Raw genomic sequence first — 25,677 nt, 5'->3', positions numbered from 1 at the left:
AAGAAAAATAAAACAAAGGAAATCCACTTCAGCTGAGATAAACCTAACCTGGACACGTGTGCAGACCCAAAAGAACAAGAGGCATCTCACAGGCTAAAAGAGCTCCTCGTTCCCAAGAGTGTCAAGTGTGATCATCTGCGAAACAGGAATGCGAGCTAATGTTTCTTTTAGTAAAAGGGTGAAATGAAATGTTATTTTTGAAAAGTTTACATAAAGTTAAGTGAGCAGGATAATCCCAGCCTCCTACAACAAACTTCTCACACTTGACAATGTACGCAAGAAGGGAGGTGTGAGCAGAGCTGTCCTCATGTGTCCTGTGCTGTGTGTCCCTAACTCATGACCAGCTAAACTCCTTTTGTAGAGTTTGGTTAGGAAAGACAGCAGCTGGCCCCAAAACCCCAAACCCCATGGTGCCACCCATCCTCTCCCCAAATAGCTGGCTCAGCTGGATGGAGCTGTACAGGCATCGTGGTGGGCTGGACCAGCTCAGATCTGTCCCGTTTTACACGGTGGTGTTTTGGTGGAAAGTGGGGCTGTAGGGCCAGGTCAGCTCCCCCACATCTGCTGACAGATTGTTCTGGCCTTCTGCTGTGCCTGGGCTCTTGTGGCATCCTTTGTCCTCATCATCACGCCGATCCAGGTGGGATTTGCCTGCCCTGTGTGCAGCACCCTGATGTAGCTCCAGGGACAGCCGTGATGAGTGAGCCGTGGGGAGGCCGGAGCACTGGGCACTGTCCTCCCTCACAGGATTGTTTGGGTTGGAAGGGACCTTAAAGATCATCTAATTCCACACCCTGCCACGGGCAGGGACACCTTCCATCACCCATCTGGCTGTGTCAGGGGACACTGGCAGTGCCCAGGGTGTTGAGAGGGCCAGTCCAGGCACCCAGAGCCAGCAAGGCCTTGGAAGCTGTGGAAGGCAGCATTGGCTGTGGGCCGAGCCGTGGCAGCAGGCTGTGCCTTTCTGCACTGGCAGCCCCGAGATCGTCTCCAAAATTGCTCGTCTGCAGATAATGATGAATAGTCCCTTTATGCACAGTAACTGAGTAGTACTGGTGTCGCCTCCCTGAGAAAAATCAGCATCTCTCCTCGAAGGGATGGAATTATGCTCCTTTTGCCATACACAGGCCACATAATTCACTGTAATTTCATTATCTCTGTGCACTCAGAACTACGCCACATGGCTCTTCTGTAAGTGGTGAAGGTAAGAGGCTACACCAGCATGAATTTTCTTTAATAAGATTACACCATGATAATAGGCTGCTAGAATAATTCAGCTTCTAATGATTTTGTTCTTCCTTGCTTCCACATCATCAAGGGCGATACACATTAAAGTTTCAGAGGCTTTCTTAATTAGAGAGTAGTAAGTATATATTTTATCTAACAGCTGTAATATTCAAAGGGAATTTTTGTTTTTGTGAGAAATACTTATTTGGTGTTGCCATTTTCAAGGCTCTCTGTGTAAGCATGTGCAGGCCTATGATCAAATTTCTGCAATACAGTAGTGGTGTCTTTGTGGGAAAAATCCAAGTGTTGAAACACAGTGCAGCCAAACCAAGCTGTCTGGAAGGGATCAACCTTGTAATACTTTAATCTGATTAAAAAAAAAAAAAAAAGAAGTTGTAGTAAAAATTATAAATTATTTCTTCATGCAGATGAGTTGCCTAACATCAGGCATTCAAATTAGGAAACGCTGGCTCGACTCCCCCGGGGCCTCAGTTTCCCTTTCAGTAAAACAAAGGAAAGAGTCGTTGGCACTTTCAGACCTGCCTCGGTGGGTTATCCCAGCCCGTTTGTGTTGCGCCCTGGGAGCACCGAGAGATTTGGTTCCCTGATGTTTGTACAACTCTCCAAGATCTTTAAAGAAACACTGCAAAGCCTTATTTTACCATTCCCGGAGGCAGCACTGGGTAACGCCTGTCACCCGCATTATACGCAGTCCTTGGAGAGCATGATTTTATCCACAATCCTACCTGGCACTGAAAGCTTCCAGCCCTCCACGGTGGAGCTGGCTTGACCTTCAGTGCTATCTGAACCTGCTCTGCCATGTGCCAACCTCCCTCCAATCTCTCTCTTCTGGACGAAATACGGCTTAACGTGGCCCGCTCTGAACAATAGCTCCTCAGTTAAATTCATATCAGCATCGTTCCTGACACAAGTGGGGAGGGTGGAGGCCCAGAGCCACACATCTGTTAATCAGGGCTGGGTGTCACCTTGCAATTCAGAGATGGTTTGTGCGGAAGGAAGCCGAGCTCTGCAATGAAAGAGTTTTGAGGTTTGCTCTGGAAAGACTTGTCACCACTTGTGACGTGCTTCCCCACCCCATGGCCAGGTCTTTGTGGCTTGCACAGAGTAACCAGGAGGGCAGAATTCACACCAGCTGGTGAGTCGTGGCTGGAACTTGTCCCTTCTTCGAGGATCTCTCTGGATCCACCTGGGGAAAAGAGGGAGATAGATGTCCCTGCATCTCACAAAGCTTTGGAGTTATGTAAAGGATGAGGATTTGCAGCAGATGGTGTTTGCACTGGAATTGTTTGGTCTAAGGCTGCTCACCACTTGGGCATGGTGGTTTTCACCTGGGCATTGTGGTTTTTACCTGGGAATAGTAGCAGGAAACTTAATCCAGGTGGGAGTTCAGGTTCATGGTTGGAGGGAAAGCAGCAGCATTTCAAGCACTGCCTTGCTCTGCTGGCTGGAAGAAGCGTTTTGTAACCCAGCACTGCAAAAATCATCAGCTCCTGAGCTCTGCCTGCACTGGGTCTCTCCCTCCTTTTCCAGCAGAGGGGAAATAGCAGAATTTTTCCAGCTAGATGAGGCAGTGGAGCTGGGAAATGGGAAAGGATCAGGTGAGTTTTCCTCTGCGATAGTAAAGGCCATTCCCCACGGCTGCTAACCAGGAGGATTAAAGAGTGAGTTCTTCTGACACTCCTCTGCTGTCGACCCCGAGCTGAACCCTTGGGTTAGGAGCTGACTTTTCATTTGGGACTGACAGACTTGCAAGCTAAATCAGAGCCCAGATGGCTTAGAAAAGCCCAGAGAGCTCCAACCTGAGAGCAGCTCTTGCCACGCACGTTCCCATGCTCTTTCAACACGCCGGGGCTGCTGTGCCAAGTGTGATTTCAGAGGAAGCTTGGAAAGAAAGTCCAGCCCCGTCTGTCATCCTTTTTTTCAGAGAACTTCTGGTGCCTTTGCCATGTGCAGAATAGCTGAGAGAAAGGGCTCTTACAAAGCTCGGAGCTGGGCTCCTGTGCGTCCTGCTTCCCTTCTTCCTAAGATGTGTTCTCTTCCTCCATGAGTCACCCTGTGGATGAGAATAAGAGACTTTTTAGGGAAAAGAAGACCAAACAGCAGAAGCTGACTCTTCAGAGCGGCTGTGCCGTGGCCGTTTGTTCGTGGAGCTGGAAGCATCTGTCACCTTTAGCCCGGGGAGTTCAATCCCGAGGAGCTCCAGGCTGAATTACTCCGGCGTGTTTGTATGTGTGGCCGCACGCTGGGCCGGGTGGCCGCCTGCCACCCCTTGCCCAAGGTGGATGTGTTTCAGAGGAGAAGCAGTTTGCACTGATAAAAATACTCAGCGCCCGCGGGTGAGCTGCAGACTGCACCAGTCGGGCTGTTAAAATATTTCCTGGCGTTTGCTGGGCGCTCCGGGGCTGCGGGATTTGCCTCGTTAGCCATAAAACCGTGCCTGAGGAGTCAAACCTGTCCTGCTGTGGGGACACCTGTGTCTGGCCACGTTCCAGGGAGGTGACTCTGCTCTGACATTGGCCTGGGAGGGGGCACTGGGGAGCTGGTGGCTGTGCCCTGCTCCTCCACAATGCTTCAGGACTCTAAACACTTCAGAAGTGGCTTTGCAGGTGTCCATCCAGCCTCATCCCAACACCCAGCTCCATGTGCCAGGCAAGCACACCTTGGGTCTGAGCAAGCACTCCTGCCACTGCTTCATTGAGCTGCGAGCTGGAAAACTTCTAATTAAAGCCAGATTATTGGTCTTGGCCCTTCTTGTTAGTGTTTTGATTTGGGGTTTTCTTTATTAAGTTCCTTTAAGATGTCTGGATAGATGATATCAAGGTTAATTTGTTTGTGATGGGAAAAATGTTTTCACATGGTGGCTAAAGGTTGTTGGAAAAGAGCAAAATTAATAGCTGCTCACTTAATCCTGATTAAACTAGCAGCTGGGAGATATTGATCAGTGTGTTCACAGCAAACTATCCCTCTCTAATGCTTGGGGTAAACAAGCCTGGGACTGTGGTTACCTTAACCCTTCCCACATTGGCAGCCTCATGCACTGGGCAGGGCCTGAACCAGTGCATCCTCCTGCTCCCCAGCAGAAGGGCTTTGTCTGGGGTTATCTCCCTGGGGTATAGCCAGGCTGGCTCTGCCCCAAAATCTCCTGGGATTGCAGAGCAGTCACCCAGGTCTGGGTGTTCCTGGGGAGCCCTCTCTGCCAGGGACCCTCGGTGGCCCCCAGCCCAGCCACTGCTGCAGCCATCACATGGGGTGCTTGGAGCAGATCAGTGTTTCACAGAATCCAAAAAAGCTGCTCAGGGCATTAGCAGCAACTGATTTTAGGAGTTTAAATGAAAAACAAGGCTTGGCCAGAGTGGGCACCAGCTTGGACCTGACCCCAGCTTTGCTGATGTTTCCAAATTCTACCTCTTCCATCGCTGTCGGTCATTTCTTACACACAACTTCTGGGGACAGATGGCAGGATAAACCCTTGCTCACCTCTCAGCCCACCTGTTTGATCATGCTCTCACCCCCAAAGTCATAAACCAGAAGCAATTTTGAGGCTGCCAGGAGAGGGAAGGAGGCTCAACAGCCCCAGCTTTCCTGCTCAGGCTTTATTACTCTCAGCAAATACACATTCCACATTCAAGTCCATGCCTTCTTAATGCAGCCACTGCCAGGCTGGCTCCAAACAACACAAATTGCTCTGGGTTGGGTCTGTCTTCACTATTCACAAGGTCACTGCATTTTTGCACCTCTGCCTGCTGCACTATGGTTGAGTTTCTTATTAACACAGACCAGGTCTGGAAATACCTAGAACTGTGTTCAGCCTCCCAGGGAACGAGTGGGACGGCTGGAGTGGATGGAAAGTAAAAGGAACAGCTTTCCAGAGGGCACTCAGAAATGTGCTTTTCTCAGGGAGATGAGTGCTGCAGGGACTGTTTTATCCTTGCTAGAAATTCCATTTAGAAGAGCACAATTCCTGTTGGAGGTACCATAACTGTAGCCAGTATTGGACCTGGCCCAGAATTAATTCTTTGTGGCAGATCTTGGTACTGATCCACTGCTCAGTACTTTTGGAAAAGATCAGTGTTTCTTTTGTGAATGTCAGATAAACTATTTTTCCACAGGGTGAGTAGGAGACGTGTAAGGGAATCGACCTCCCTGATACCTTGGGCAGCATTGCTCCCAAAAAACAGCAGCTTGCCATCCCCCTCTTTGCTCTGCTTCTCCATCTTGGTGCTCTGCTCACCTCACACTTGATGGGATGAGGGTTCCTCACCCTCCCTGGTATCCAAAGGAAGGCATTTTCCCAGATGTCCCTCCTCACGTGGCACATGACAGTCTTGCAGGAACGTGCATTGTATGCTGTAAAGACAGGCCCTGTTACAATCACTGCCCTTGGGTAAGCAGACTCAGGTTTCTTGTTCTCGTCACCCTTATTCCACCAAATGCTTGGTGCATCCACACAGTAGCTGACTCTCAGCCCACACTCGTATCCTGTGTGCTCCAGCCTGGATGATGGATTCTCTCCAGGATGCAGATCAGGCTTTATCAAGTGTTGTCGTGCTGACCACAGGGCCAGCTCATCCTTCTTGCATCCAAGTTTACGAGGTACAAAGCCATGGCAGATGAAACCCATCTGCCACAGGTGAGTGGAGTTAAGCTGTTTTACAGCTGAGGGAGCAGGCATAAATCAAAATGGGGAAATTGATGGAGTTCTGGCTTTATTGCAGGGGCTGTTATTCTCTTTTTCACACGAGCAGGAGCATTGCTGCTCCAAGCTTGTAGTTCAGTTGTACCTTCAGGCTTCAGTGCCCTTCCTGCACTCTCTGGGGTGGGTGGCATCACTCAGCTCTTCTCTGGGCGCAGTTTTAACTCCCAGAAACCACTGTGTTGGCAAAGGCTCATCCTGCCACTCCTCAGGGTACTTGACTCCTGCAAGCGATCCTTTGGCATATTTGCATTTGGATTTTCTTCGTTCCAGCCTGGGCACGTACAGGTTCTCTCTGCTGGCTGCTCAGCCATCGGGCCCACTCAGCACTGACCGCAGCATTTTTGTGCTTTGTAGAATTCTTTCAAGTCCCAGGGAGGTGCCAGGTGAGCGGTGGGAGTGTGTGAGGGCATCCAGAAGGATTTCATGCCTCTATCTCATCGGAACCTCTGAGCCATGAATGAGAGGCTGCACTTTTTCCACCACACCTGCCAATCCTTAGTCCTTTCTTCCATCCTCCGTATGCTGCCTTGTTGGCCTGAACAGCCATCTCTTAATCTAGGTCTGTCTTGGGAGAACCAGTTAGTAAAACGTCCTTAATTAACCTTACTGTGTTCAGCCTAAAAGCAAACCAGACTCACTGAGGTGCTGCTACGCTTGTGTCAGCAGCTGTTCTCATTTGTAAGAGAGAAGGCACAGGTGGTGTTTGCTCCTCAGAAGTTGGGATTTGATGTACCTCCCAGTGCTGCTGGAGGAGGCTGTGGATCTCCCATATCCCCATCCCTTTTCTGCCCTTTGATTTGCAAGAGCCATGCAGTGGCTTGTTGTGTCTCCTTCTCGCTCAGGTAGAAGCTGAACCAGCTGAAGCTGCAGCACTGGAGGCAAAATTGTTTTCCTATTCAGAAGCAAGAAGAGTGGGAATTTGGCGTCACTCCTCAACAGCCCATTTCCCTTCAATAGGACAAGAGACTCTTCTCATAGGTTACTTACCCCAAACAGCTTCCCTGTGGGAAATCTGGTCCTCTTCCTCTCTTCTGGGACAGAAAGAGGGATGGGAGATGGAAGGGTTTGGCCAAGTGGATTGTGATTTGGACAAATAATGAATACATGGGTCAGTGGGTAAATAGGTGATTATTTTAACATGAGGCAAAGAGAAATGCTCCCTTCCTTTATTATTCCTGGAGACATGGAGCACAAGACTCTTCATTGTTAAGTTAGCAGACTCGAGGGTAGGTGTTGATTCCAGCTTATGTTTGGAAAAATCTGGTGGAGCCACAGAGTGGATTAATTCACAATAAATGAGACCTAAAGCAGTGGAAGGTGGTAGGTGAATTATCCATCAGGTGGGATAATGCTTTTGAAGGAAAACAAAGAAGCTCCTGCGATGATTCCTGAAGTCAGTGCATTATTTCTGTTTGTTTGACTCCTCTCCACTGCTCCCTCCCCTGGCTGGAGCAACGTGTGTTTCATGACCCTTCAGAGAAAGCAGCTCCGTCTTTCGTGTTCACGGCGTGCTCGCATTTCCCCCGTCCTCGTCTCGCAGCTCGGTATCACTGATATGATGACAGAACATGTTCAGTGCACAGAACTATTAAAAATGTAGCTCAGATGGTGCTGATGGGAGGCTGACATCTCCTGAATAATTTATTTTAACTGGAAAGATTTGTAACACTTAAGCGTTAGCAGGACTCTTCCTTTTAACTCTTTCTGAGGTGGCTGCTTGTTGTGATTCTCTTGTTTGGGCAAGAAGTGGCTCAGCCTGTTTGAGGCCAAAGCCAGAGCTACCACCTCCCTCAGGGACAGTCAGACTGCTGGTCGTGGTCCCTTGGAGGCTGGAGAACTCGAGAAGAACTCCAAAAGGAAGCTGGAGGTGTTGGAAGAAGCAGTCACAGTTGGATTGCCCCTGCCTTGGGAGTAGGGAGCTTTTTGTAGGGTGGAAGATTGAAACAGGCTGTAATTACTGGCTGCAAAATATTTACAGTAAGCAAGGAATGAATGGTTGGCTACCTTTAATTCCTGGCAGCAGCTCCCTTCCTTGGGGCAGTGACTGTAAGTACCTGCTCTGAGGAGTAGCTGCTGCCATCCCCCTAGTCCAGGGGGAAGGACCCAGTGTGTTGCTGGGCCAGGAGTTTGCACAGGGTCTTTTCCAGTCTTAACAATCCTGTGATTCCATGGGTATGGCTGGAAGGAAGTCAGGGCCATTGCTTTTTTGTAAACATTTAGTAGAAACTTTGTGCAGGGAACATCCTTGCACACAAGCCAACAACCTGAATTTCTAAATTTACGCTGGCAGACATGCAATCACAAGCGGGGCTTATCAGTTGAATTCTTGGTGTCAGTGTTAGAAAGGCCAAGATCATTTCTGTGATGATCGTCTAAGGCTCTTCCTCCCTCTTTTTTATCATTACACATAGACAGGCAAATTCTGCTCTCAGCTGTGAGGAAGCAATTCCCACTCAAGTCAAAGGAAGCTGCTCAGAGAGACCAGGGTTTATCCCATACTTTACAGACAAATTTATCACGGAAATTGCTGTGCCCCCACCACGTGGCTGCTGCGGCCCAACGGGGCTCAGTGCTGACTCACAAACAACTCCTCCCTACTTTCTCTCACTCTTTCCTCGTGGTGCTGGTTGTGTGTTGCAGTGTGTGAGACTGCACTGGTCAGGACCAGTGGGCCAGTTGGCCCAGGGACAAAACAGGTCTGCTAGTGGGACAGCCCCTAAGTCCTGAAGCGCCCCCAAGGTTGTGGTGAGCACAAGGAGCCTTCCCACCATGCATTGTTTCATTATGTTGATATATGCTGTTTCTGTATTCTGCATTGGCCCATTGGCCCCTGCCCCTTTATACCTTGTTTGGTCCCCATCTAGAAAGTTCCCCTCTTCTGCTTCTCCCATCGGTTTCTGTTCTCCTGCCCACCCCTCCTACTTCCCCATTGGTTGTTGTACCTTTGTTCCACCCTCACTCCGCCTCCCTGCCCTCAAACCGTTGGTTCTGATGTTTCACCCACCCCTACCAGCCCCGTATATAAACCTACACCCTCATCCTTCATTCTGTCTTTTGTCCCTGGACCATCCACGCGTGGAATAAACTCTCGTTGCTGGAACCGCATACAAAAGACCCTTCTTGCCTCGTTTGCACTGACTGTCACCTTTGGGACATGTGGTTGAGTGGCTGTACCACCTAGGGTGTGTGTGCCTGTGCCTCCGTTTGGCCTCAGCTCCAAAGCAGCTCCCTCCAGCTGGGGACACTTTTGGGAAGGTGGCAGCGCCTCACCCTCTCCGCAGGGCGCCACAGTTGTGTTCCACGCAGGGTTGTTTCACTGCCTTTCAGTCTTCCTCCAGCTCCCTACCAAAACTGAGTTTTAACACCTTAGGTAAGACACAGTCTGTCCTTAAGGGATGCAAAATCCATGTTGGTGAGAGGGAATGGGGAGATGGAAATCCTGTTATTTTTGGTTTACAGATGAGGTCCTGCAGTGTGGAAGGTCAAACTCTGATGTTCTTGAAGTCAATGCCAAAGTCCATTTGTGGCTCCCAGCTGGCCAGGGCATCATCCCAAACAGTTTGTGACTGATCCGTCCTCTTTTTGGCCACAGATTCATCCGTCACTCTGAACCTTCTCCCTGCCTAATCTTGGAGGGACTGGAAATACCTCACTCTTCTGTATCTGCTCTTCGCCTAATGAAGTTTTGAGGTGCTCACACAAAGGAGCAGGGTGTTGTTATTCTCATTTTTCTGTTGTGGAAACCAAGCAAAGCCAAGTGATGTACCCGAGGTCACACACCAGTGTCAGAAGCAAAAGTAGGTTCTCCATGTCCTCTGTTCCTTCCCAGCCTCTCTCATAAACCCAAAGAGCAATAAAATGAAGCAAAGGTTCATAGCAAAAAAAATTGGATTGGGACTTGCAGCAGCCCAAGATCAACCATGGAGCCCCTGTGGCTCAGCATAAGCCCTGGAGTTAATGACCTCTGCAAAACTGATGTATTTTTACATAACTAAATTCCAAGAAAAAAATTAAATCCTTATTAATTATCAAGACAGGAACTAGTAGGAGGGAAGAGCCAGAGTCTTTAGGTCAGATTCATCTGAATCCATCACCTAGCAAAAACTTATATTAAGAATAAATACACCCTAGAAACTAGTCCAATAAATTTTTCCTATTGAAACAAGTTGTCTTCCTGCTTTATGTATCATTTTAAAGGAAGGTAATTGAATATAAATTTTCCCCACCTACAGAGAAATAGACATCCAAATGCGTGTATGTGTCTGTGAGTATCCGTGTTCTGGGGATAGTGCTGACATCTGTGTAGGGCATGTTGGACTGAGTCTGACTGACTTCAATAGCTGTTGGAGTGGAAACCAGCACTGATGTCCAACCTGGGGAAAATTCTCCTCAATTCCAGTTTCTTTGTGCATTAGCAATTACTTTCAAATGTTTGAAACTCAATAGTGGTTGCCAAACTCTGCGTTGCCTCCCAAGGAAAAGCTCTTAATTTCTTCGTGTTTAGAGGCCAAATCTGTGGCTAGACTTGATGATAGCTAAGGTTTGTGTTTGGGCAGATTGTGAGTCCATGCACAGTTAGTGCCTGGAATATGCACACAGCTGGGACCATGCTGGGGCTATGTCTGTGGAAATGTAAAAATACTACTCTTAAAAAGAAGTTAATCTTTCCCACATTTCCTGCTATGGTTAGAGGTGATGTTCTCATGTTTTGTTCTTAGCTGTCTCAGTGCTTTGAGTCCTCCTGCCCGAAAGTCTCTTCTTGCAGCCATTTTGCAGCCTCATGTGTTATGTACACATGAAAAATGGGTGGTTGAGTAAGAGGTTTCTTGGTTTCAACCAGAAAAGAAGTACGGGAAGTCACTAGAAAGTGACTTTTATGAAGAACAGCTCATATATACTGTAAAATCAGCCAGATATAAGAGGCCTGGCTGTGAGCAGAAGCAAATTGGTCGATTTTAAGACTTCGTGTTTTAATGCCTGTGAAATACAAGTGCCCGTATGCACCCCACTGGCTCTGCCAGCTTCCCACTGCCTGTTTTACAGCACAGGGTGCAGGCTCAGGGCCACATAAAGTTGTCAGATGCAGGGGGATGTTTCCTGCAGCCCTGTCCCTGCAGCAGCAAAAAATAATTGCATTGCTTCAAAACTGCAAGGAGAAGGTTATAAAATTATCATGCCTGTAAATTCCAGATGCAAACCATATGATTGCAAAGCCCTGCTCCCCGTCCTTGTTTAAAATTACTCTCTCCTAAGCCTCCTCAACATCTGCCTGGCCTGGAAGTGCATTTTTCCCTGTGCTCAGTGAACACCTTGTGCTGGGACTAAAAGGTCTTTTGAAAAAAAACCCACTGTGCAACTGATGAAGTGTTTGCTAAGGATTAGGGGCGTGGTTAATATAAGCATTAAAAAAGGTCTCTGGCCACTGTCCTGTGTCACAGCGGCCTCACATTTCCTCTCCTCTGGAGACGGATGTACATCTGGTTTGAGTGGCTTTTGTCCTATTCCCTGACCACAAAAGAAAAAGGAGTACTGGGCTTCCAAGGATGGAAAGTTATGCAGCGGCGCTAAATATATCAGTACTTCTTGGACCTGAACTTACCAAGATAGGCCATTCCAGCAACACTTCCAGCACGAGAGGCAAGGCTGCTCGGGGTTTTGTTTTGAAATAGGGAGGTACATCCACGTGTAAGGGTGGTGGCTCCGGGAGGGCTGGAGTGCAGGGCTGCCCTTGGGAAGCTGCCTCTTGTGGCTGGGCTGAGCCCCTGCGAGCCCTTGGATGTGTCTCCTCTTCCCCAGAGCGATCAAGTTACACGCCTTGAGCTTTGCCATAGTAGCAGAGGAAGGGGAGAGTACAAAGGTTATGGAAAACAAAACATTAATTTTCTTGACCAGATGTGTTAGAAGCAAAGTGCAGCTTTATTTATACCCACGGCGTAGTGTCCATAAATCAGGGCTGCTCTCCAGCAAGGCATTTAATGAGAACGATTAAATGATTTCATGATGTACTCATTGTTACCGTCTGATAAACACCAGCACTCCCTCCAAGGAGCAGGACTTTTCAGTTGTAGCTTTTCATGGGGGAACGAGGTGTGGGGGGAAGCAAAGCCCTCAGCAGTGTCAGATGAGTTCTGCAAACCTCTCTGGGCACATCGTGTTGGGAGGATCCATCGGCTCAGCCCGAGCATGGAGCCTCATCACGGATTTCGATTAGGGACATGGGCTGCTGCCATGAGCAGCCTTTGGGCTTATGCAACGCCTTTTGTAGAGAAAATGCCTGATCTGATCTCTCCTCCATCTGCCAGAGTAAATCACAGCATTGCTGTGGAGGTGGGTGCTGCTCCCCAGGCTTCCATGAGGCTGGACCCCCGCCCATGGTGCACGAGGAATCATGGATTGGTTTGGCCTGCAAGGGACCTTAAAGCTCATCTCATTCCCTGCCGTGGGCAGGGACACCTTTCACTAGCCCAGGTTGCCCAGGGCCTGGAGCAGAAAGCTGGGGAGCTCCATGCACAGAGCCTGCCTGTCTGCCATCCTGTTCTAGGTATTGGTTGGAGTTCAAGCCAAAGGGATCATGCCCAATGCAGCATCCTGGAGGCTCCCTGCACCACTGGGGCTGTGTGGGTGACCCTGGGGCTTGTCCCCATGTGGTGAGGTGGGGCACAGGTCTATCTGCAGCCCTCTGGACCTTCCCCCAGATTTTCGGGCTGGAAGGGCTGAATCTGATGGCTGCACAGAGCCCCATGAGGCTCCTTTGTCACAGGCATAGCCAAGCACTAAAATCACAGGGATGGCTAATTTATGTGAGAAGGTTTTCTCTGAGTCAGTGGGGAGGACCTTGTGCCCAGAGCCTTGCCCCTCTCCAAGTTCTTCATTGCTAATCAGAGGCTGGATTCAGCAGCTCCCATTCTCTGGCACTTTCTGTCTCCATCAATAAAACTGGAGAGGCTCTTGCTTTACAACAAAGATGTTTATCTTACCCAAAGTTGTGGGAAGATGTAGGAGGCTGTCCTTTCTCACTGCAGCGCTCTAATGGGGTAAACAGTTGCTGTTACTTAGTTTCCAGCCAGATTTTTTTGAATGGGGGCTGGGAGGAGGATTCCTTAATTAATCCTTTGGGAAGGTGGTTGGGACTGTGGCTTGTTGTTCCGGGTTTGTATCTAACTAGCATCTCCCAGATGCAGAGTAGTGAAACCCAGGTCCAAATGTCACCTTGCTTTTCTGCATCCCTCTGATGGGTAATTTTTCTTCCTCCTTCAAGCCACCTGCCCCTTTCTCTAGGATGAAACTAGGTGGTCTTTAAGGTCCCTTCCAACCCAAACCATTCCATGGTTCTATGATTCTTCTTCCCCCGAAAGAAGGAAGTGCCCTTTCCTGGGGAGGAAACAGCTGTGTGTGAACGGCAGCATGGTTTAACATTGACTGGCTAATTATTAAATTCAGATATAAGCAATCATAAAACCTGCAGGGTACTGTATATATGATGAGCTGCTCAAGCAACTTATACCAAACACATGTGGTATTCTTAAATGTTCATTACTTTCTCAGGACATGCCCATTTGCAGGGACTTCAGACAACTCCAGGCTGCCTTGCTGTTTTTTCCATCCATGTGAAAGTATGAAATGTGAGTGAGGTGCATAAACAGGTCTGGAGGAAGGTTCTCCATTAGCTGCAGGTAGTAATTTATGGTGGGAAGGCAACAGGCAATTAAACTCTTTACATTGCTGAGCATTAATGTATAGTGCTGTAAGTTAGCACATTTCCTTTAATGTTTTACTTGATGAAGTCTCCCTCTTTATGATCCAGTAAAGCCCTTGCCACGCAAGGACTTGGGTGGTTTGTTTCAAAAAAATTCTTTATATATATTATACTTACATAGCACACACACACCCCCCAAGCCACTGCTTCGTTTTGGACTGAGAAAAAACAGCAGAGGATTGATCAGCCCTCCACGGATTGCTCTGTGCTGCCTTGAATGCAACTGGAAAGGGATTGGGTTATTGTTGGGTTGTTTTTAACTCCATAGACAAATATCTCCACCCTGAAATGCCTTTAGAATTGAGCAATATTTGCAGACCACAGCCTCGGCTGTCCCACCTCCAGTACAAAGTAGACCTTTGAAGTATTTTAAGTAGTAGATTTTCTCAAAGGTATCGAGCATGGTATGTAAATAAACTTCATTTAAGCCAGGTTGGGTTACAGAAGCACAGCTAAAACCAGTATTATGGGCTGTTCATTATGGGCTGTTCATTCTACAAAGGATCAGTCCTCACTTGATGCTGATGCAAAGGGTGGAAACTGGTCTCTGCCACAATGCTCAGATAAAAGCAAATACTGCAGATACCAAGAAGGTGAAGCAGTTACCATGCCACTGCTCTTGTTTGTTTGGGGTTTTTCCTCCTCTGTTCTAAAGCTGTAAGTCTTTCTTGTTGATTTCATGGTTAAGAAATGTCCCAAGTTCAGTCAGATCCTAAGAAATGGGAAAGCCTTGTCAACTACACTGGAGGTGGAGAAGCCCCTGGGCACCCCTTTCATTCCCAGCCCACTTGGGCACCCTGCAGAGCCTGATCCTCGGCTTCTGGGTCTTGGAGCTCATGAAGAGCTGACTCAGAAACCATCTCAGCCCTACGAGGGTGAATGTGGCAGGGTCTGAAAGCAGCAGTGGTGCCTGGTGCTGTTCTGAGTGTGCCACGTGTGGTACAAATTCATCCTGCTGGATGATTTTGTTGTTCCAGGCTGTGGTTTGCACGTGTGATAACAGCCAGCAATAAACTCCCATGGGAAATGTTCAGTCAGTCCCACAAAAACTAATTTATAAAAGCTATTTGGAGGTGGCCATAGTATTTATTAACCATTGTATTTATGAAAGTGAGAGCCAGGGACCGACAGAGAAAATGATGCTGGAGGGTGTGCAAGTTAGCACAGGATTCAGACCGAACCTGTGCAACTCCCTGAACTGAAACCAAGCATCCCAAATGCTTTACTGCCCAAACCCAAGTATTCATCACTCAGTTGTTGCAAATTTGGGATTATCTATTTGACAGCATAGAGCAAAATCCCCGTTGACATGACTGGGAATTGGTATTTGACCAAACTCTTGGAAGGCTTCAGCCGGGGGTGGGCTCTGAGTCTGCACTGAGCACGCAGCAAGCAGGACACACGAGCAGCCTGCATCTGAGGAGCTGGAGCTCAGAGCTGGAAGGAAGCAGGTACAACCCTCAGCCTGTTCCCCGTGTCCAAGCAGAAGGCTGAGCGCCAGGAACGCGGGGCTCTAATCCCTACACCAACAATGTGACTTCAGCGCGCTTTCCGTAATCCATTCCTAAGCACGAGCCTAGATGTGGTTTGACACCTTGAAAAATGTGTTCACTGGCTTCCCTCCCGTGTCCTGCCTGGGTGGAAGAGAGCCAGGAGGAGGAGGAAGAGGCTGCAGCCATCCCTGCTGCCTCCCTGCAGCACTCTGGTTTCCAGGGCAGCGCTGCTGCACATTTCCTGCAGCGCTTCCAAGGAGCCTGGGATCCTTGGGCGAAGCGCAGCCCGTAAACGCAGCATGTCCTCATCCTTTGAACAGCTTCCCACCTTTGTGAGCCTAATCTGCAGAGGACATCCTGCCTTCCTCTGCAGGGAGGCAGCCTGGCCTGAGGTCCCCATTGCCTATTGAAAAATAAAAGGGATCCAGTGTGGGCTGGCTATTGCTGGTCAATACAGAACTGCATTGTTTTCTGCTGGATTTAGGATCTTACTCCCCAGCGACCCCATTCAGTATCCTAGAGGCTGCAGGCATATGGCACAAGGTTCCTTCATTACCTGCTCAACACCTCAGCAGATCTGGGGTTTTCCTTTCATCTGTGAAACAAAGCAAAAAGCAAAGCTGATCAGCTCCATCACTTCAGAGAATCATGGAATAGTTTGGATTGGAAGGGACCTCAAAGCCCATCTTGTTTCACCCCCTGCCATGGGCAGGGACACCTTCCACTGTCCCAAGTTGCTCCAAGCCCCATCCAACCTGGCCTTGAACACTTCCAGATACTGGTAAATCTATATCCCAAGCAAATGAAGTCTCGTTTCCTCGGCACTGTGGTCATGGAAGGGAAAGCAGGCAGACATTCAGGCCATGCAAACTTCCAAAGAGAAGATTACGAAGATCTCATTTACAGAGTGGCTTAAGCAAATGAGCCACAATTTGGAATAACTGTAGCAAAGTTTCTGCTTTAGAAAGGGCAGGAGTTTCTGAGGAGCAGGGCTGAGTTGTTTGGGTGGGCCATGCGTGCTCAGGTGTCTCTGAACCCTTCCAGAGGGCATAAATCGTGCAATGGAGGCAGAACTCCTGGGGTTTAGCCCAAATATAGATTCCCTTTTATTATATCAGTTCAGCATGAGCACATTTAGAAGCAGGTGGGTTCCTGACATCCTTGAGTGAGGTCGGATGTAATATTCCTATCTGGAATCTGGTCTGGAAAGAGAAGTCAGACAGACTCCGTGCCGTTGCCTTGTCCAGGCTGGACAACTGTGCAGACAAAAATATAAATTGTGCCTGAATTTTCCAGTGTAGGTGCTTTTTTGGCTTCCCACATGAGAAAGGTTTTGGAGCAGGGTGGTGCTGGTTCCCAACACGTGTCTGAGTTGGCTGTTCCTGCCCTTTGGAAGGAGAACTGGCTGCATGTCTGTCTGCTTGGGTTTCCTGGGAGTGGCACAGATAGCTCATAGTTTCATTCTCATTTAAAATTAAAGCTGATTTAGTGAGCAGCATCTGGAGACAAATATTATTCTCCTTAGGGTAGCTCAAATTCTTCTTTGGTGAGAAACAGTCTTTTAAAGCTGTAACTTGGAGTGTCTTGTCTTGAGGGTTGCATTATCAGTGCCAATCTGGCCTAATACTTTTAAAATCAAACTTCTCCAAACAGCATTTGAAACCTTAAATTAAGACTTCTTTCTTTTATAATCTGCAAAGCTCCTTTCTTGCTAGAATCTGCATCTGCCAGAGTCCTGTGACTTAAATCTCCATGAGATGCTTTGCAAATGCAGAAGCCAGCGTTCATTTTACACCTTTCATAGGGATTTTGTAAGTGATGTATTAAAGGAAAGCAATGAAATATTCTCTTAGGTTAAGGTCTTTAAAAGTATCTAACAGAGTAAGATGTCTGAGCACCACTGAGCTTTACATTCAACCCTTGAAATTAATCTTTCTCACTCCTGTGTAATATTAAGTCTGATTAATAGCTAATGCATCAGCTCCATTTAAGATGCACATCTGTTTGTGTGTGTGCACAAAGGAAATATTTATGTCCAAATTCTTTCTCAGGGGCGTTTAAAATTATTTTCTACTGAATTGAGTAAGGTCATCTGGCAAAGCTGAGCAGGTCATCAATAATTAATCCAAGCAGGCAGAGCTGAGTCTCAGGGTGCTTGCAAACACCCTGTTAGACTGGATCGTTTGGCAGAGCAGGGGCAATTCTCAGATTTTCTCAGAAAACAAGCAAATGTGCCTTTAACTTTTGAGGGGGAGAGGGAGGCTTTGCTTTTATTGGAAACAGCTGTGCTGTGCTTGCACTGCAGCACTTGGTGCATCCACATGTACAGTCAGAGCTTCTGGTCCCCCAGTGCACCCCAGCCCAGCCTGGGGGTCCTTGTGCTTACACCACCATGCCTGGCATCCATGGCTCATTTCCACCATATGCTCACAGCCTGCAGGAACACAAGGGGTTGGATTTATCTCACTAAACTTTATCTAAACTTTATTAAAAGTTAGACAGATTCTTTACACCTAACTCTGGCTGTCTGAGAGCTGGCTCTGGGATATGAGCTTGTCATCTGGTTTAAATAGAGTCAGTAGGGAAAAGAATCATCTCTTCCAGGGGTTATTTCCTATCCAGACTTGTTATCTAAGAAACTGGGATGAACATGGGATGAATGAGAAGGGGGGAAAAAAGCTGATGAAGGGTCTGGAGCACGAGTCCGATGAGAAGCAGCTGAGGGAGCTGGGAAAGGGGCTCAGCCTGGAGAAAAGGAGCTCAGGGGGGACCTTGTGGCTCTGCACAAGTCCCTGACAGGAGGGGGCAGCCGGGGGGGTCGGGCTCTGCTCCCAGGGAACAGGGACAGGAGGAGAGGGAATGGCCTCAGGCTGGGACAGGAGAGGGTCAGGTTGGACATCAGGAGCAATTTCTTCATGGAAAGGGCAGTCCAGGGCAGTGGTGGAATCCCCATCCCCAGAGGGATTTAAGGGACCTGTGGATGTGGCACTTGGGGATGTGGGTCAGTGGTGGCCTTGGCAGTGCTGGGGGAACAGTTGGACTCAATGATCTCAGAGACCTTTTCAACCTAAACAATTCTATGGTTCTGTGTATAATTTTCCCTTTCCCCACAGAGGGACCTGTCTGTCCTGAGCAAGAGGCTCCTGAAGAGGTTCAGGTGACCAGCCTGGGCACAGCATCTTGGTTTTGGATAGACAGCTTTGGCTGAAATGGGTCTGGGCCAGCCTGATGGGAAACCCCAGATGACTGAGGGTGAATGTGCACCTCTGGCTGTTCTGGTTGGCCTGACAGAGTAGGTTGAACAAATATTACCAATGCACTCCCTCACTGCATAAGATGGATTGAAATGGTTTCCATGGGGCTGAGGATGGCAGTCCCTGATGCAGTAACTCCTTTCCACCTCTGTCTTCTCAGGAATCAAATCCAGTATCTATCACCCAGCATGGAGCCAGGCTTTTGAGCCACGGTGGCTTCACCTTTGGATTCAGGGTTGGGTGGGACCACAGCAGCTCAGATCCCACAAGGTACCTGGATTGTGGGCAGAGAAGAAGGGACCAGAGCCCCTTGAGGCAGAAGGGGCTGGTTGGGTGTCCCTCCATCCTGTACCCACCAGGTTCCAGCTCTCCCTGCTGTACCAGCTGTTCCCAGGACACGTGTGCAGCTGTTTTGGGACAAGCAGGCTGGGAACCAGTCCAAAGCCAGATCAGGCACGTGTGCTGCTCCCTCTCCTCCACCATAACGCTGGTATGCACACTTTTAATGCCTGGCCCCTGCTGAACTGCTCTGGCTGTGCAAGATGAGAGAGCTCTGCAGTTTTGACAGGAAAATTGCTGCCCAGATGCCAGAACACCAGTGCTCTGCTTGTTTAAATATTTGTTCAAACCAGCTTGACTTTCAAGTGCATTTTTCCATGAAGGATTTTGGAGGTAGGGGAAAGAAGTCAGTACTAATAAAGTCTCATGCTCTGGTGTAATGACATGAGAGCATTTAGCCAGGAGTACCCTCTGTCCCGGCAGCAGCAGTTCACATCACGTCTCCCCATCACCATCCTGCCTTCCTTCGTGCCTGTTTCTTACTGTATGGATCTCTATATGTCCTCTCCACAGACTTTCAGGACTTTTAATCTCCCGAGCTCTTAATCTGGCATGTTCACATGTGCTGGGTTTCCTGAGAGAGAAAACAAATAGGGATGGGCGGAGGAAAAAGCTGCCGTCATCGGCTTCCTCAGCACTGTGTGTTCAGAGACTGGAGGGTGCACTGCATCCTGCAGAAATGCCAGGAGCTGGGGTTGTTCAAGGGTTAATTTGCAATCACCACGAGTAAATGTCATGCCTGTGGAGAGTGGTATGGGAAATGCTTGTGCTGACTCTCTCCCAAGCTTTGTATGTGATACCCACAGAATTTTGCTCCTGCCAGCCTCCGGCTCCTGATCTGTTCTCTCACCTCTGCTCCTTTAACTTCTGTGTTTTGACAAAGTCCCACTTGCTCTCCCTAAACCTCTTCATATCTGCAGTTACAATCCCCATTTCCAACCTATTCCTTGCTTCCCAAAGTGATGTCCTGCACCAGATTTTGGCAGTTCAAAAAAAACCTGGTGGAAAACGTGGTAGAGCAGAGTGCATCAGGGACACCAAGTGCTCCTCATGCACCTCTTCTAGCCCTTCCAGAGCTCTCAGCAGCCTCTTCTATGCAGTCATTTCTGGAATTGTGTATCTGAGATCTTTGGTTAGAGCATCTCCATGCAGCCAACTGATTAGAAACAAACTAATTGCAATTAAACAACACTTCCAACTAAATTTTCAGCACGTGTATGTTTGGAAAGTACAAGTGTTTACCCCAAGAAACATCTTGAAATGCAAAAAAACGCAAAAAAAAAATGGATCTGGGGAATGGCAACCTTCCAGTGCCTAAAGGGGCTGCAGGAGAGCTGGAGAGGGAATTTGGACAGGGGCATGGAGTGACAGGACAAGAGGGAATGGCTTCCCACAGCCAGAGAGCAGGGTTGGATATGATACTGGGAAGGAATTCTCCCCTGTGAGGGTGGTGGGGCCCTGGCACAGGGTGCCCAGAGCACCTGTGGCTGCCCCTGGATCCCTGGAAGTGTCCAAGGCCAGGTTGGATGGGGCTTGGAGCACTCCGGGCTAGTGGAAGGTGTCCCTGCCCATGGAACGAGATGATCTTTAAGGTCCTTTCTAAGACAAACCATTCTGTGATTCTGTGATTTCTAGCATTTAGCAATTTCATTTTATTTTATTTTTAGGTAAACTATGAAGAAAGATAACTCCCTATGCCCTCAATATTTTCTACATGTTGAGATACATTGCCTGAAGAAGTGTTGTACTTAAGCTGCTTTATTCTGCTCAGTTACAACTGCAGCAGTTTAACATAAATGGGAACAATTAAGTCACAAGCCCAAGACTTCCTTCAGGTGTTAGCAAACAATTTGGCTGTAATTTCTACCCCTTTGTGGATGCTTGAATTTAAATGAGTCACAATTAAACACAATTAGTGGCATGTGAAGTTCTGGGAGGCAAGAGAAGAGCAGTGGAGGATGCTGGTTTGCTCTGACACTGGTTTGCTTTGCTTGGAGCTCTCCAAAATCCAGTTTTTTAACCACAAAAGCCTCTCTTCCTACTGCAGGGAGAGCTGTCTGTGACATGAGAGGCGTCCAGGTATGGGGTTCCCTGGAGTTCTGAGAGCTGCTCCAGCCATAGATGCTGTTACTGACTTTGGTGCAGGTTTGTCTCTCACTGTATGTTCAGGAAATGTGCTTTGCAACCATCCCTCAGCTGTCCATCAGTGACCTGTCACTGTGATTTATCTGGGGTTTCAGTGCCAAACCGATTAAATTGCATGTTTCACCCAAAAAAAAAAAAAAGACTTTCACTCGTGGCACCAAGTCTAATTATTGCATCTGTCCAAATCAACCAGCAAAGGTTACAGTGTCTGTTTGCCTTCCTCATAAAGAAAACCTTGTTAAACCCAGTCTCGCATGTTTTACAGCCGTGGTAAGAGCCCCTGAAGAATATGCTGTCAGGAGAAATGGTCTCAGGCTTTTTTATCTCATTTTATGGAGCAGGAGTTGGTGCTGTTTAATCAGGGAGTTAGTGGGAAGCCTGAATGGTGACACAGAGATGCCTTGGTCAAACAGAGGGTGAGCTGTGGGGTGGGGTTTGCTGTGTGACAGAAGGTGGTGCTGCTGGGGAGCTCAGTGGGACAGCAGCGTTGGGATCAGGTTTGCCAAATGACTGCAGCTCCGTGGCACTGGAATGTGGTATCATTTGTGTTTTTCAGATACACTTTGGCACCTTGCTTAGGCCCTGCTTGGTGTTTTCCCTACCCACCCCAATTTCTAGAGGGCTGTGTAAGAGCTAATTTTAACCTGTGGTACCGATCAGGTGTTGATCAATCCCCATCTGCTCTCACTCTCCCAAGTCAAGTTTCAGCAGGTCTCAGATTGAGCTGGATCCCGACCCTGTTCCCGTCCCTGTGGCCATGACTGTCCATGTCAGCTACCTCCACCTGGGCTTTCAGCAGTTAAATATTTTGCCCATGCAGTAATCCAGCTGTTCCCTTTTTGTTCCCCATGTTTTGTTGGAGAAGAGCACAAGTGAGGCTCTGAGAAGGCCATTCCAACCAGTATGTGAAGTTTCCTAGGACAGCATGAGGGGCAGGCCTGGAGGTCAGACATCCTGGTGGGATGGTTGGCTCCCAGCTCGTAGGACCCAGCCACATTCCACACTCTGCAGGTCCAATCCCCTTTCCAGCAGTGATTCCCCACAAAAGTGCCATTGGAACTGGCTGACAGCACCATCCAAATCCTCTCTTCCACCCACAGACCACACCTGGAATCCCAACTGGTGTGGGAAACAAGAATTAACTCAAAGTCTGTGGATTTAGGGCCATCTTTCTGCGTATCATCTTCCCTGTATTTGCTTCAAAGACTCCCAGTAGTTCCTGAAAGGACCAGGCAAGCCAGCACAGATCCCTTCATCCCTCAGAGATGTTCAGCTGCATCTGGCTGAACCATCCCAGAAAATTGCACAGAAGTTGGAGCAACTCAAGCTATCAATTCCTGACAGCTGAGTCTAGCCAGGGAATCCAGCCTGTCAGGACAGACTTATCCAAGTGGAAATCTGACCCACAGTAAGGGAACCTTCTTACTCTTGCAGAAGCAGATTTTTCAAATCAGCTGCTTACAATTTGGTTTTATGCTTCATCAGGAGGAAGCCATCACTTTTTAAAAGTCAATCGTTCTGATACTGGAGTTTCCCTGATAGCTGGAGCTTCTCCTCCCAAGTGACGAGTTAAAATTGCAGAGCCAGTTTCCTGCAGCACCCTGCTGCTTCCTGATGCCTCCAAGTGCAGCATTGATCTGAACTAACATTCAGTATGGGCTGAGGGTCTGGCTCAGAGCACAAGGGGCCACAGAGCTGCTCAGCTGCTGCAGCCCTCACAGTGATAAATGGCCCCTGGGAGAGGAGGATGTTTTGTCATCTCCTGAGGAGGATTTGATGGACACGAGTAACTGGAGCCTCAGGACCACTGAGTTGCATCATGTTAAAAATAGTTCATATTGTTAATGTGCTGTGATGCACCGGTCCTGTTGGGTGGCTTTTCTTTTGAAGAACATGTTCTCCCTAATCCTGACATTACCCTGTGTCCCTTCCCTTAGGGACCAGGAAGGACCACCCTGGATTTCACAGGGATCCTGTGCTAAGCCACTCCTTTCCCTGACCCCTTTGTATGCCAGCGAGGTGGCCACCAAAGGCAGTGCAGAAGTGAAGTGCCACATTTCACCGTGCCACGGCCAATTTGGGCTGGAAAATTGTGTGCAAATCCAGGCTGTGGTGCTCAGCCACTCCAAGGAGTCCTGCTCTATGGAAGAGAGTGTTTCCCAGGGCTGTAGCTGATTTTTCACAGGCGAGTTTGTGCACTGGCCAGCAGTGCTGACAGCTCAATGTTCAGCTGCAGTATATAATTTTCTGTCATTTTGATTTATGCTCTTCTCTGCAGCCAGAGTCCCATGTGAGAAAAAAAATCGGAAGGAGCCTATCCTAAAGTTAGCTCAATGCTAACTTCTTCAACTGACCTAGCAAATTAAAGATATTTTTAGATGGTTGTGTTTTTTGTTGGTTTTTTTTTTTATTCTTTCTGGAATATGAAAGAAGAAAGTATTAAAAAGTAACCTCCACTGTCAGTTCTGTGACCTGCAGTTGCCATAGGGTTGTTGTCACTGAGAGAGAAGCCAAGCTGGGCCCGTGAGACCAAGATCTGCTCTTGGCTCAAGCTTCCACCTGCACCCAATGACCTTGTCCAGGGAGGCTCTGACGTACCAAAGCAATGCCCAGAACATCAGGGCCAAGCTCCAGAGCACTGCTCCACCTCAGGGCATCTTAAGACTCTCAGTGGCTGGGGCTTTTCCTGGGAAAAAGCCCAAATTCCCCAGAGAGGAGACTGATGTAGAGCCATAGTCTCTGCTCCCTCTGGACAACAGAATAAGGGCTCATCCTCCAGCATCTTGGGTTTGCTCGGAGGTTTTATGGTACAGCTCTCTCTTTGCCTCACTTCTGGCACCCAGATTTGGACTCCTGAGCTGTTTTGCTGCACTTGGAGCTTTGTTTCTTGGCATTAGAGTTTGGGGATTATTGCTTGCAGTTCCCTTTCGTCAGATGCTTCAAGAGCAGCTCTGAGCCAGAAGGGGGAACAAACCCATCCCTCGGCTGTTTTTGTGAGCCACAAAATGCCTGTGAGACAAAGGAAGGGGCCACATGAAACAGGAATTGGGGTGGCACTGACAGGGACAAAAGCTCCACACACAGCCCTAGGAAAAGGCAGGAGAGGAGGGAAGTGTGTTTATTCCAGCTGTCTGCTTTCCTACAGAGTTCAGACAACTTTATTTATTGTGTTTTAATATTAACTTCAGTGGAGCCAGGAGTGTGTTGTGATCCCAGGGTATTCAGGCAAATGGGTAAAAATACCTTATTTCATGTATATATGTATATACATACACACAAACCCTTTTCACAGGACACATTAAGTGTATACAGGGCTTTTCCTTGATGACTGGCATTTAGCAGCTGAGTTACAGATGGATTTCTGTGTCGTCAGCACAGATATTAATCACAAAATCCTTTTAATAGATCAAAGAGTGCTGTGTAATTGAAAATTTCTTGTAGAAGCGTTCGTTTCAAGCAGCCCTTAAAATTTTCTCATAGTGTGTAATCTAGGAAAGGAACATTTTTCAGGGTGTAAAATGCAAAGAGAAGGTTTGTTCCTTGCTTTATTTATTTCTCCACTCAAATGAAGGATTAGTGACAAGAAATTGATGTTTTACTGTATGCCCAAAGTTTTTTTTGTGTTCATCAAAGCCACTTGGTTAAATCAGGAGTGAGCAATAATCACCACTGAAGGGATGGATACATGCTGGATTTTTACTTGCTTTATGTTTGAAGGTTTTTCTCCATCAGCAAACTCTTTTTCAGTTGAGAAAAGCCCCAGAAAATCATAATTGTTATTCTCACTGATCCCTAGCCTGTAACAAGATAGCATTTGGCTGTTTAAAGAAAGACCCATCCACCTTTTAAGTAAGATGCAGAGTCTGTTTCATGGAGCCTGGTGCTGGGCATGGCTTTGCAGGTGACACAAGGAAAGATGAACATCAGCTGAAAATATAAAAATATTTTATTTTTCCTAGTTCATAGTGCAACTTTGCAGCAAGTAAAGCCTCAAGCACACAGTGTGGGCTTCCAGAAGAGGCCATGCCTTTGTGAGGAGCTCATGTGCTTGGACGTGAGGAGCACGGCTGAGACAAGAGCAGGAAGGAAACAGCCCTGGGGAGCTTCAGTGCTGGGACTGAAGAAATGATCTGGTGCTTGTACAGACAAGTGCTCACCAAATTCTGCACATCATTAATAATAATAATTAATAATAATAATAATCTCTCTGCCTCCCCTGCATCCAATGGGAAATGCATCTTCCCCACGGAGAGGCTGTGCTAAATAAAGGTTTGCCTTTCCCAGGGAGCAGGAGAGGTGGGAGGTGGACACTGGGCTCCCATCTCTCTCCCAAAGGAAGGTCATTAAGCATATAAAGTACATATGTTTTCCCTTCAGCAGCTGTTGGCTTTCTCAGCCCAAGAGCCATAACAGGACCATGAGGTTTGGAAAACTTCTGCTTCCCACATCTACCCCCCTCCCCACCAGCACTGCTGCTGAATCAGCAAAATGGGATTGTGCAGCTGCACCTCGTTAGCTCAGTGCCGCTAATTAAGTATTGGCAAAAAAATGGCTTCAAGGCACTCTGCTTTGGGGTGGTGACTTGGTGGAGGGTGAGACTGAGCCTTCTCCTGGTGGTGTTTCCAGCCACCACTGGTGAGTCTTCAAGAGATGGTGGTCCTGCAAAATTAAACCCTGACAGAACCTTCCTTTTCACTGGAAGGATGTGAAGACCTTCTGTGTCTCGAGGGAAGGGAATTGTTCTTT

At 48.0% G+C, this 25,677-nt stretch overlaps 1 protein-coding gene across 1 annotated transcript in view; it reads left to right on the top strand.

Annotated features, from left to right (window-relative positions):
• The window catches only part of LOC104694948 (phospholysine phosphohistidine inorganic pyrophosphate phosphatase), a 72,592-nt gene that overhangs the window by 45,766 nt on the left and 1,149 nt on the right, over positions 1 to 25,677 (top strand). The window lies entirely within an intron of this gene.

Source organism: Corvus cornix, chromosome 6 (assembly GCF_000738735.6).
Source record: "Corvus cornix cornix isolate S_Up_H32 chromosome 6, ASM73873v5, whole genome shotgun sequence".
Taxonomy (NCBI): domain Eukaryota; kingdom Metazoa; phylum Chordata; class Aves; order Passeriformes; family Corvidae; genus Corvus; species Corvus cornix.
This window is presented reverse-complemented; position numbering and strand designations above follow the sequence as displayed.